Here is a 9,431-nt window from a genome sequence, read left to right as displayed (position 1 = left end):
AGTGCAGCTTAGATAACTATAGTCCATTTCCCCAATTAATTGCCAAGTTGGCTTGCATTTAGATAGAAAGGTATTTAATGCATATAATGCCATAAAAAACTCAAACCTTAACAATAATCTAAAACACCGTGCTACAGTGCAATAATAAAGCCAGTAGTAAAACCAAGCAAGAAACTGAGCAGGAGCAGCCAGTAAACAGAAAAGGCATGGAGAAAAACTGTAAAACAGACACATTACTAGTGCATGGTTCAGCTATTTTTCCCCGAAGCGTGTTCCGCAATTGGGACAGAACAACTGTGAAGGCACTTTCTCCCAGAACCGCTCACCTCATCTCCAATAACAGAACAGTACCTTTAATGAAGTTCTCAGCAAACAGGCAGATGTTATAACCACACTACATATATAACTAAGGGATGCAGGTGGCGCTGTAGTGTAAACCACTGAGCCTCTTGGGTTTGCCGATCAGAAGGTTGGCGGTTCAAATCCCCGCGAGGGGGTGAGCTCCCGTTGCTCGGTCCCTGCTCCTGCCAACCTAGCAGTTCAAAAGCACATCAAAGTGCAAGTAGATAAATAGGTACCGCTCCGGCGGGAAGGTAAACGTTGTTTCCGTGCGCTCCTCTGGTTTAGCCAGAAGCGGCTTAGTCATGTGGGCCACATGACCCGGAAAAACTGTCTGCGGACAAACGTCAGCTCCCTCGGCCAGTAAAGCGAGATGAGCGCCGCAACCCCAGAGTTGTTCGCGACTGGACCTAATGGTCAGGGGTCCCTTTACCTTTAACTTTACGTATATAACTATGTGGCACCAGTGAGCATCAGCCCAGCACTTCTTACAGTGCAAAGCCAGGAATTTTGGGAATCTGGCACTGGGATTCTTGCTATATTGAGGGCCTTGGCACTGGCTCAATGATGCCACCCTTCCGAGAGAACTTACAAGCATATAACTAATCGCCCCTAACGTTGAATGGCCATTTTTGCACTTGACTGAGTTGTGAACTATTACACCACCAGCAACCATAGTCAGTTTAAACGATGCCACCTCTCTATGTGAACATCCCCCCTCGAGCATGTATAACCTTATTGCCACTGAACCTCAACAGCCATTCTGCCAATCAAACACTGACAAAAGGCTTTGACCGAAAGTAGTAAAACACCTGTTTGAAGATAATCTTCGGGAAAGATTAGATAATCTTCAGGGGGGAAATTGCACCAGTTAGCCTGCTATTCATTCAAACTCAACTGCCTTTACAGCAAAAGCAGTGATTCAGCGATACATTTCCCCCCCCCCCTTCCCGAAAGGTTCTTACTCCTAGCAAAGTCCTAGATGCACATGGTCAATTGCACATCAGATTTAGGTAGCTTGTGCATGATTTTCTCTGCTGGATACATAAATCGCTTTCCAGGAGATAAAAATCAGGAAGGGATTAGCCAGGGATGAATAAGTGATACAAACACACACACACACACACACACACACACCCCTTCTGAATTTCTATGAGAAGCTTGATATATACACCCCTTCTCACATTACAAAACATTCGATGGAACTCGTGTGTGCGTGTACAATTAAAAATCAGGAAGGTTTGCTCCTGAGAAGGGAAGCTGACATGATCTATTGATCATGAGAACTGCTCTCTAGTCAAGTATCCACTTCTGTGGCAATGAATGTGCTTCTGAGACAAGGGCGAACAATTGCCTCTAAGAGCATTGCTTGTGTTTGAGACAAAACAATACCTGTAACGTATCACTGAGGACCATTAATGTAACAAAGTACCTGGTAACATTTCACCAGAGGATAACGGGAGATTCCGGAGAGGAGCCGCCATGGAACGAAGGCAACTTTTCAAATCTATTTATCAACCACTCAATGTTCTGGTCTTTTAAACTCAAGGAAAAACAAATGGAATACAGGAAACAATGACAGGCAATCAATAGACAAAGACAAATAAATAGAGCTGAACGCAGACGTCTGATGCTGGTGCTGTGTGGCGCATAAAAGCAGCCCGGAACAATTTGAAACCGAATCAAGAACTAAGACCATTTGGCCCAAGACAGTTTGCTTCCAGACAAGCCTATTACATGTGCAGAAGCCAACTCAACTTGCAGCTGATGGTAACTTCAGCTAAGAGGGACAGGGACAGATCAGGCAGAGGTAAATGGCCTGGTGGCTCAGGCGAAAGGCTGGAGGGGCTATCGCTGTTCCCTCAACCTTACAACCCAGCAAGCAGCTGTTTCACTTTGCCCAATGGTAGGGCTGGCCCTGTTGCAAACTAAGCCTATGAGGTTTATGAAAGTCATCTCTTTCTTCCTTGCTGCTCATTACGCCTAGAAGTGTCACCCGGGAAATGTACCTCTCGTTTCCTGCAAATCCTTCCTCAAAGCCCATGTTTTCCATGAAGCCTTTATCCCAGCTCCTTACTCCCCGTTAGGACTGGGACGATCGGTATATTTCCAGTGCATGATATAGCTTCACATGCACTTATTCATAAGTCTGTTCCATCCATTGGCTATGAATCTTGGAAGATCTGCTGCCTGCTTTTCAGGGTTTTTTTCACCTCGCCTGGGAGGATTGACTCCAGCTACAAAAAGGCTGGGGAAGAGGGTTGCTGTTGCTATTTTGAAACTTTATTTTAGATCTTCTTGCAATTTATGTGGAAATTGTTCAGTTTGGTTGTGCATTTTAAAAATGTTTTAGTTATTGTTTATGACTACTTTTGTTATGCATTTTTTTTTTCATGTTCTAAGCCGCATTGAGCATGGCTTGAACTGTGGAAAGGCAGCACACACTCACCACCTCCTCCTTCTCCTGCTGAACTAAATGAACTGCAGAAATACTGCCCTGAACTCCCAACAAATCAGGAGCCCCTTTTAGAAGTTTAGGAGGGTGTTCTAAATACTCAGGGAACACATATATCTTAGCACCTGACTTGACAGGCGTGTATCTGTTAAGGGGAATGAGCTAAACTGAGTAGTTAATATGTGTAACAATGAGCCAGACCTCACAGAGAATGTGCACACAATTCATCAATGAAGAGAGAACTGTGCACATTTCACAGGCGACATGCATTATCTTCAGCAGGCCTTGGAGAATGTTCACATTTAGGTGGAATTTTGTAATGGTCATTATGCATAATCCCCCACAGGTCTTGGGGAATGTGCAAGTCTTGGCTGTGTTTTGTAAATTCTACATAATCTCCAACAGGCTTTGGGTGTGTGTGTACATTTTGTGCATTCTCTAGGCAATGTGTACATTCTCCAGTCAGTATGTGTCGTCTCCAAGAAACACGCCTTTTTTCTTATATGTGGTTCAGAAGTCTGTGATCTGGACCCCCTGGGCTGCTTCTGACCCACAGCCTAATCTTACCAGATCTGCAACATACCCTGCACAAGGAGGGGGGGTATAAGATATAAAACATATAATTTGGGCAATCTCAAAGTGAGATGTTGAAATTGTAGCAAAGTCGTAGACATCAACACCAAAACATTCAAACACAGGAAAGAGAGTTATTTCACACAGAATCTTTTTTGTTTTGTTTTAATTTACATTGTGTTTGTTCTATAGTAGTCCAAATTTTTGCTCGTTCTAATCTTTACAGCTTTCCCATTTTATACTTAACGTAACATCAGTCAATGTCAGTTGTTGGGCAGTATAAAAAAGACTGCTAATAAATAAATAAAGCAACCAATCCTAATCCGGTAATGCAGCTGCCATCACTGCTAACAGAATTTATCAAACGCAGATTCAAGGACTTTTAAATGATGAAGACAGAAGCCAACATATTTTAGACCAGTCCTGAGGCTGCTCTGCTATTAAAGGGGAAGAACTGAGTCCAACAGAGACCAAATTTAAGCTAGGGGAGGCTGGCACTGTGCCATTACATTGCTATTAATACCACTCAAATGCACTGAAAATGTACTGAATGGCACTTGATGATTTAGTGTGAACAGAAATTAGTGCCAGGTTAGGAATGCTACTCAGGCCCACTAAAGATATTGGAACTGTATGCTCTGTTCAGCAGCGCTAAGACAATTACTCTAAAACAGAGAGGGAAAACTTGAAAGAAATTTGGTATTTGTGTTTTCTCTTTCTTCTTTTCTTGCTGTATCAATTAAAAAAAGAAAAAAGAAAGTCATACCAAGTAGCAAATAATACAAAATATTAAACTCTAGGGAAAGTAAGAGAGCCGTATTAAATCACAGCACAATACAGGATTAAAAGTATCAGATTTTAAAAGTCGCTGAGGATAAAAAAGTCTAGCGCCAAAAAGACATTGAAGCAGACAACAGGCAAGCCTCTCTGGGCAGCATATGCCATAAACAAGGGGCCACTGCTGATAAGGCCCTGGTTTTTTTTGGTAAGTACAAGGTATGCAATATCAAACCTTACGGAGGCACTTTGGCAAGGCTTCCACTGATGATCTCAGGGCACCCACAAGGACATGCAACGAGAGGCAATCCTTCAGGTACCATGGTCCCAAGCCATGACTCTGATGCTGATCTATCTAATCTTCTAATCTAATCTAACCCATCTAATCTTAGAGCAATCTTTTACATTGTTTTTAGCTCTACATTTACTGGTATACTTAACGTATTTTCCTGTGTTTTATGTGCTGTGTTTTCTTCTTATCTTCTCTACCGGTCATTGACCGAAATAAAATAAATGCATTTCCACATCAGTTTTTTTTTTAAATCCCCATGAAAAATGTTAAGCATTTTGGTTCCAAATCCTAATTCACATGGGTTAATATGCAATTTTGCCTAATATACACATTATTGCAACGCCAGTTCTCCTATACAGTGCATTGCGTATGGTTCTTTTCAGTAATATATGTATTTTATTGACACTTCTATACACATTATTGGCTGGAGAGCTGCTTGCAAAATTTGGAGAAGTGGGAATTTCAAAGGCTGTTTCAGTTCTATTGATTTGGAAAGTGCAAATAAGGTGGGTTTGCTTTTAATTAAGAACTGAATTAAAAATCCCCATTCCTTACTTAAGAGTAGACATGTACAGGATTGTGCTATAAATCTCTCACCAAAGTCATAGCTCTCCCCCCCTCCTTCCTTCCCAAATATAAAATCCGATGCAATAATATTTCTCGCCCTTCCTCACTTTGTTATTAAATCTTTCTTGAATTACTGTTCTGTATTTTTGCCTTGGGCCTTGAAACTGATGCATAGTGGTGTTTTGGCAGGGAAAGAATAATCTGCAATATTTCTAACAATATAACTTCTAATTAAAAAATGGCTACATCTGCTAATTAATATGTTTCCAACAGAGAATCATATGTGCATATGCTCCAGCACTTAGAAATACCTGTCATTAAGATTGCAAGAGTTTCGATTCTATTTAATCCTCAGACAGAATCTAAACCTCCACAAGGACAGACAGCAAGGCGGGGGGGGGGTGGGGTGGACTGGGCAATTATCTACAATAGCTCTCGATCCAATAACTGGGAGAACCCAGCATGGGGTGTAAGATATATGATATACTGCTGCATCTGCAACTAAGCACGACAAGGACTTATTTTAAAAAATTAAAAATTATGTGAGGGCAAATGTTCTTTTTAGGCATTTCCTAGACCAGAATGATGGGCTAAAAATGGAATATAACCATTCCTAAAGATTATGAAGAGTTTGAAGAAGAAGAGTTTGGATTTGATATCCCGCTTTATCACTACCCAAAGGAGTCTCAAAGCGGCTAACATTCTCCTTTCCCTTCCTCCTCCACAACAAACACTCTGTGAGGTGAGTGAGGCTGAGAGACTTCAGAGAAGTGTGACTGGCCCAAGGTCACCCAGCAGCTGCATATGGAGGAGCGGGGACGCGAACCCGGTTCCCCAGATTACGAGTCTACCACTCTTAACCACTACACCACACTGGCTCTCTTAACTTATGACATGAGTTAAGTATTGGGAATTTAGGAAAACTGTTCCGGTTGCCTCACCTCAGAAAGGGGATCGTAGAACTGGAGAATGTTCAGAAAAAGGGCAACCAAAACGAGGTTGGAGCAACTCCCCAAGAACATAAAGTTGTTTAGGACTACAACTCACCGGGGCTGCTGGGAGTTGTAGTCCCAAACATGTGTAGGGCTACAAGGTTGCTGATGGCCTGCTCTAATGCTATCTCCAGAATCAGAGACAACATGCCTCTGAATGCTCATTGCTAGGGAACAGCAGTGCCCTCATTTCCCACTTGTGGGAGTTTCCTGGGTGCATCTGGTTGGTAAAGGTAAAGGTAAAGGACCCCTGGACGGTTAAGCCCAGCAAGATGGGGTTTGCTTTCAGGCCGAGGGAGCCGGCGTTTGTCCACAGACAGCTTTCTGGGCCATGTGGCCAATGTCTAAACCTCTTCTGGAGCAACAGAACACCATGACGGAAACTAGAGCGCATGGAAGCACCGTTTACCTTCCCGCCGCAAAATGGTCTATTTGTCTACTTGCACTTTGAAGTGCTTTCAAACTGCTAGGTTGGCAGGAGCTGGGACAGATCAATGGGAGCTCACGCCGTCATGGGGATTCAAACCGCTGACCTTCTGATCGGCAAGCTCAAGAGGCTCAGTGGTTTAGACCAGTGTTTTTCAACCTTTTTTGGGCAAAGGCACACTTGTTTCATGAAAAAAATCACGAGGCACACCACCACTGTGTGCGGAGAGGGAGATGTCAGAGCCCCGCTGCTCTCTATGGGGAATCGGATGAGAGCGGACCGCCTGTCCGCTCTCATCCGATCCCATCCGATCTGATCCCCACCCAGGATGGATGGAAAATAGGGTGGACACAGTCCGGCGCCCGCCTAGTGGGCGAAAATTTGACTTTTTTTTTAATCTTTTGAATTTTTCAATTTTTCCCACAGCACACCAGGCAACATCTCGCGGCACACTAGTGTACCGCGGAACAGTGGTTGAAAAACACTGGTTTAGACCACAGTGCTGCCTGTGTCCCTAGTTGACTACATCGGAAAACAGGATGCTGTTCTTCTTATGTTCTCAAGTGAAACTGCATAGCTTTAATTAAAGCAAAGAGTTCCAGCATACATCACCTGCATTCATCTGCTTGCCTGCTTGTTTTCAGGTTCAATTTGAAGCGCTAGTATTAACCTTGAAAGCTTTCAATGGTTTAGGTTCCAAACCACCTGCCCCCATACAAACCTGCCCATAGTTTAAGATTGGAGGCCCCACTATCTATCCCATTCATACAGGATGTTAAGCAGGTGAGTACAAGAGGCTATGGAAGGCATCCCCAACCTTCAGCCCTCCAGATGTTTTGGACTACAATTCCCATCATCCCTGACCACTGGTCCTGTTAGCTAGGGATCATGGGAGTTGTAGGCCAAAACATCTGGAGGGCCGCAGGTTGGGGGTGCCTGGGCTAAGGCTTTCTCAGCTATGGAACACCAGGGGATTCACCATGTTCCCTCTTGTCCCCATCAGAAGGTAAGAGCATCCCACTCCACACAAGGAACTCAGCTACATCGGTAAAGAAAAACTGCTTAACATGCGTTATAACAGATGGCGCTGTGGAGCCCTGTCTTTCTCCAACATGATTTCCCCTTATGAAGTTTAGAACGCATTTTCCTGAAATGCATTTTTGATACGTCTAGCTCAAGTCAAGGTGGCTTTTACAGAATGGTCTACTGTTTTACAGAGTTTATTGCTGGTTTTAATTATTGTTGTTTATGAGGTTGTTTGAATGAATATGTAATTTGAATCGTGTGTGTGTGTGTGTGTGTGTGTTTTAACTTTGGGTTGTAACCAATGCAAGTGCTACTCAAAGAAGCCCCACTGAAATGAATGAACCTAAGTTAGGGCTCACCCATGTTTCCACTTGTCCCCTGCCTAGAAAACAGGGAGCTGTGCAGCTTTCCACTTGCCCTGTTACTTTCGCAGGGAAAACCCACTCTTTAGAGCTAAATTGAAGCAAACGTCAAGTTCAAGAAAACACAAATTGCCGTTTGCTCCGACAGAGTAATAAACAGGGGAATGCTATGGGACGAGAGGAAGTGTGGATAACCCCTCTGTCGTGTCCATTAACTTCATTCGGTCTGCAACCCTATATAATTTATTCGGGGGGGTTACTTCATTGCAAGTTGCTTTAGCTATTATTTTAACAGAGAAGTGGGATGCAATTATTAGCGATGCTTTGCTAAAGTAAACTAGCCAGGGACTCTCATCTCCTGCAATAAAACAATGAAAGGAAGGAGCTAGTCAAAGCCGTAATCAGTTGTGCTTGCAGCAACTGACTTTTCAATGCACCCACCCACCCGGTATTACTGGCAACTGCAAATGGAGAACGGTGCACCTCATTAATGTCTTGATCCCTATTATGATCACATGGCATAAAGCTTATTGCAATTACCGTTCCTTGGTTGGCGGAAGCAACCACCATTTTAAATAGAGTCACTGAGTCAGACAGGGTTTCTAAATTATTCTTATTGACTATAATTTTCAATTAGAGCAAATAAAAGCATTAAATGACCTTTAACCTGGTTTTTGCTCTAACAGATGAGGGCTAAATTTATTGTGACAGCCCCTAATCACAGGCAGCGCTGCCTGTGATTCAATGGGCCTGGTATCTCAGCCACTGAAGGCTGAGCTGGTTAGGCTGTTGCGTGTTCAGACCCAGAAACCTCCCCCCTAAAGAAATTCACGCTTGACTCAAAGCAAAAGCACTCAGGGGCCGAAGGCCCAGTGGGGCAAAAGCCCCTGAGGAAAGGGAAAGGAAGGGGAAGGAGCAAAATTAACAAAGGAGGGCAAAGGAAATAAATTGGATTTGGGAAAGAAGGGAAAACGGAAAGATATCACCAGGACGATCCGTCAAAGGTAAATCGCTCTCTCTCGGCTGCACAGTGGACATGCTGTTGCTGTTCCGAATGGACGCGCCGAAAGAGGAAGCTCTGGGTCACGTGCATGGGTATATAAAGGTCCCTCAATCCGTTTGGACTGCGCCCCATTGGCCAGATTGAACCCAGCATCGAGGGACCTACCAATCGGGTGTTGTGGCTGACCAATCTTACCCACCCACAACACAGGGGTTCGGTTTCCAGGTCTCACCGCAACACGTGCCCTCTTTAAGGGAGGACACGATTTACGGGAGGAGGTCGTATTAGAGAGGAACGCTTGCTAGTTTTGTAGGGAGCGGAGGCCTTTTCAGGTGACAAAACTGACACTGCTTTTGCACACAGCTTTACTATTGCCTCCAAAACAATTGTTCACACTGAATGCACCATTCTCCAAGCCTTAGGGGGGGATGAGATGTCATGAGAGACACAGCACAGCTACAACCCATTAGCTTCTTAACTCCCTTGCAATGACTGGCTCCATGACTGCCAATGTACAGCAATCATTGTTATGTTCTTGGACTCCAAAACCTATCAGTCCCAGCCTGTATGTGCAATGCTCAGGGATGATAAGATTTGTAGTCCAGCTACATCTGGAGC

The 9,431-nt window shown here is 43.8% G+C and overlaps 1 protein-coding gene across 3 annotated transcripts in view; it reads right to left on the bottom strand.

Annotated features, from left to right (window-relative positions):
- Positions 1-9,431, bottom strand: part of RBMS3 (RNA binding motif single stranded interacting protein 3) — a gene marked incomplete at its 3' end in the record, with an annotated part of 736,799 nt that overhangs the window by 710,093 nt on the left and 17,275 nt on the right. The window lies entirely within an intron of this gene.

Source organism: Podarcis liolepis (genome assembly GCF_965112155.1).
Source record: "Podarcis liolepis genome assembly, chromosome: 12".
NCBI classification, from domain to species: domain Eukaryota; kingdom Metazoa; phylum Chordata; class Lepidosauria; order Squamata; family Lacertidae; genus Podarcis; species Podarcis liolepis.
This window is presented reverse-complemented; position numbering and strand designations above follow the sequence as displayed.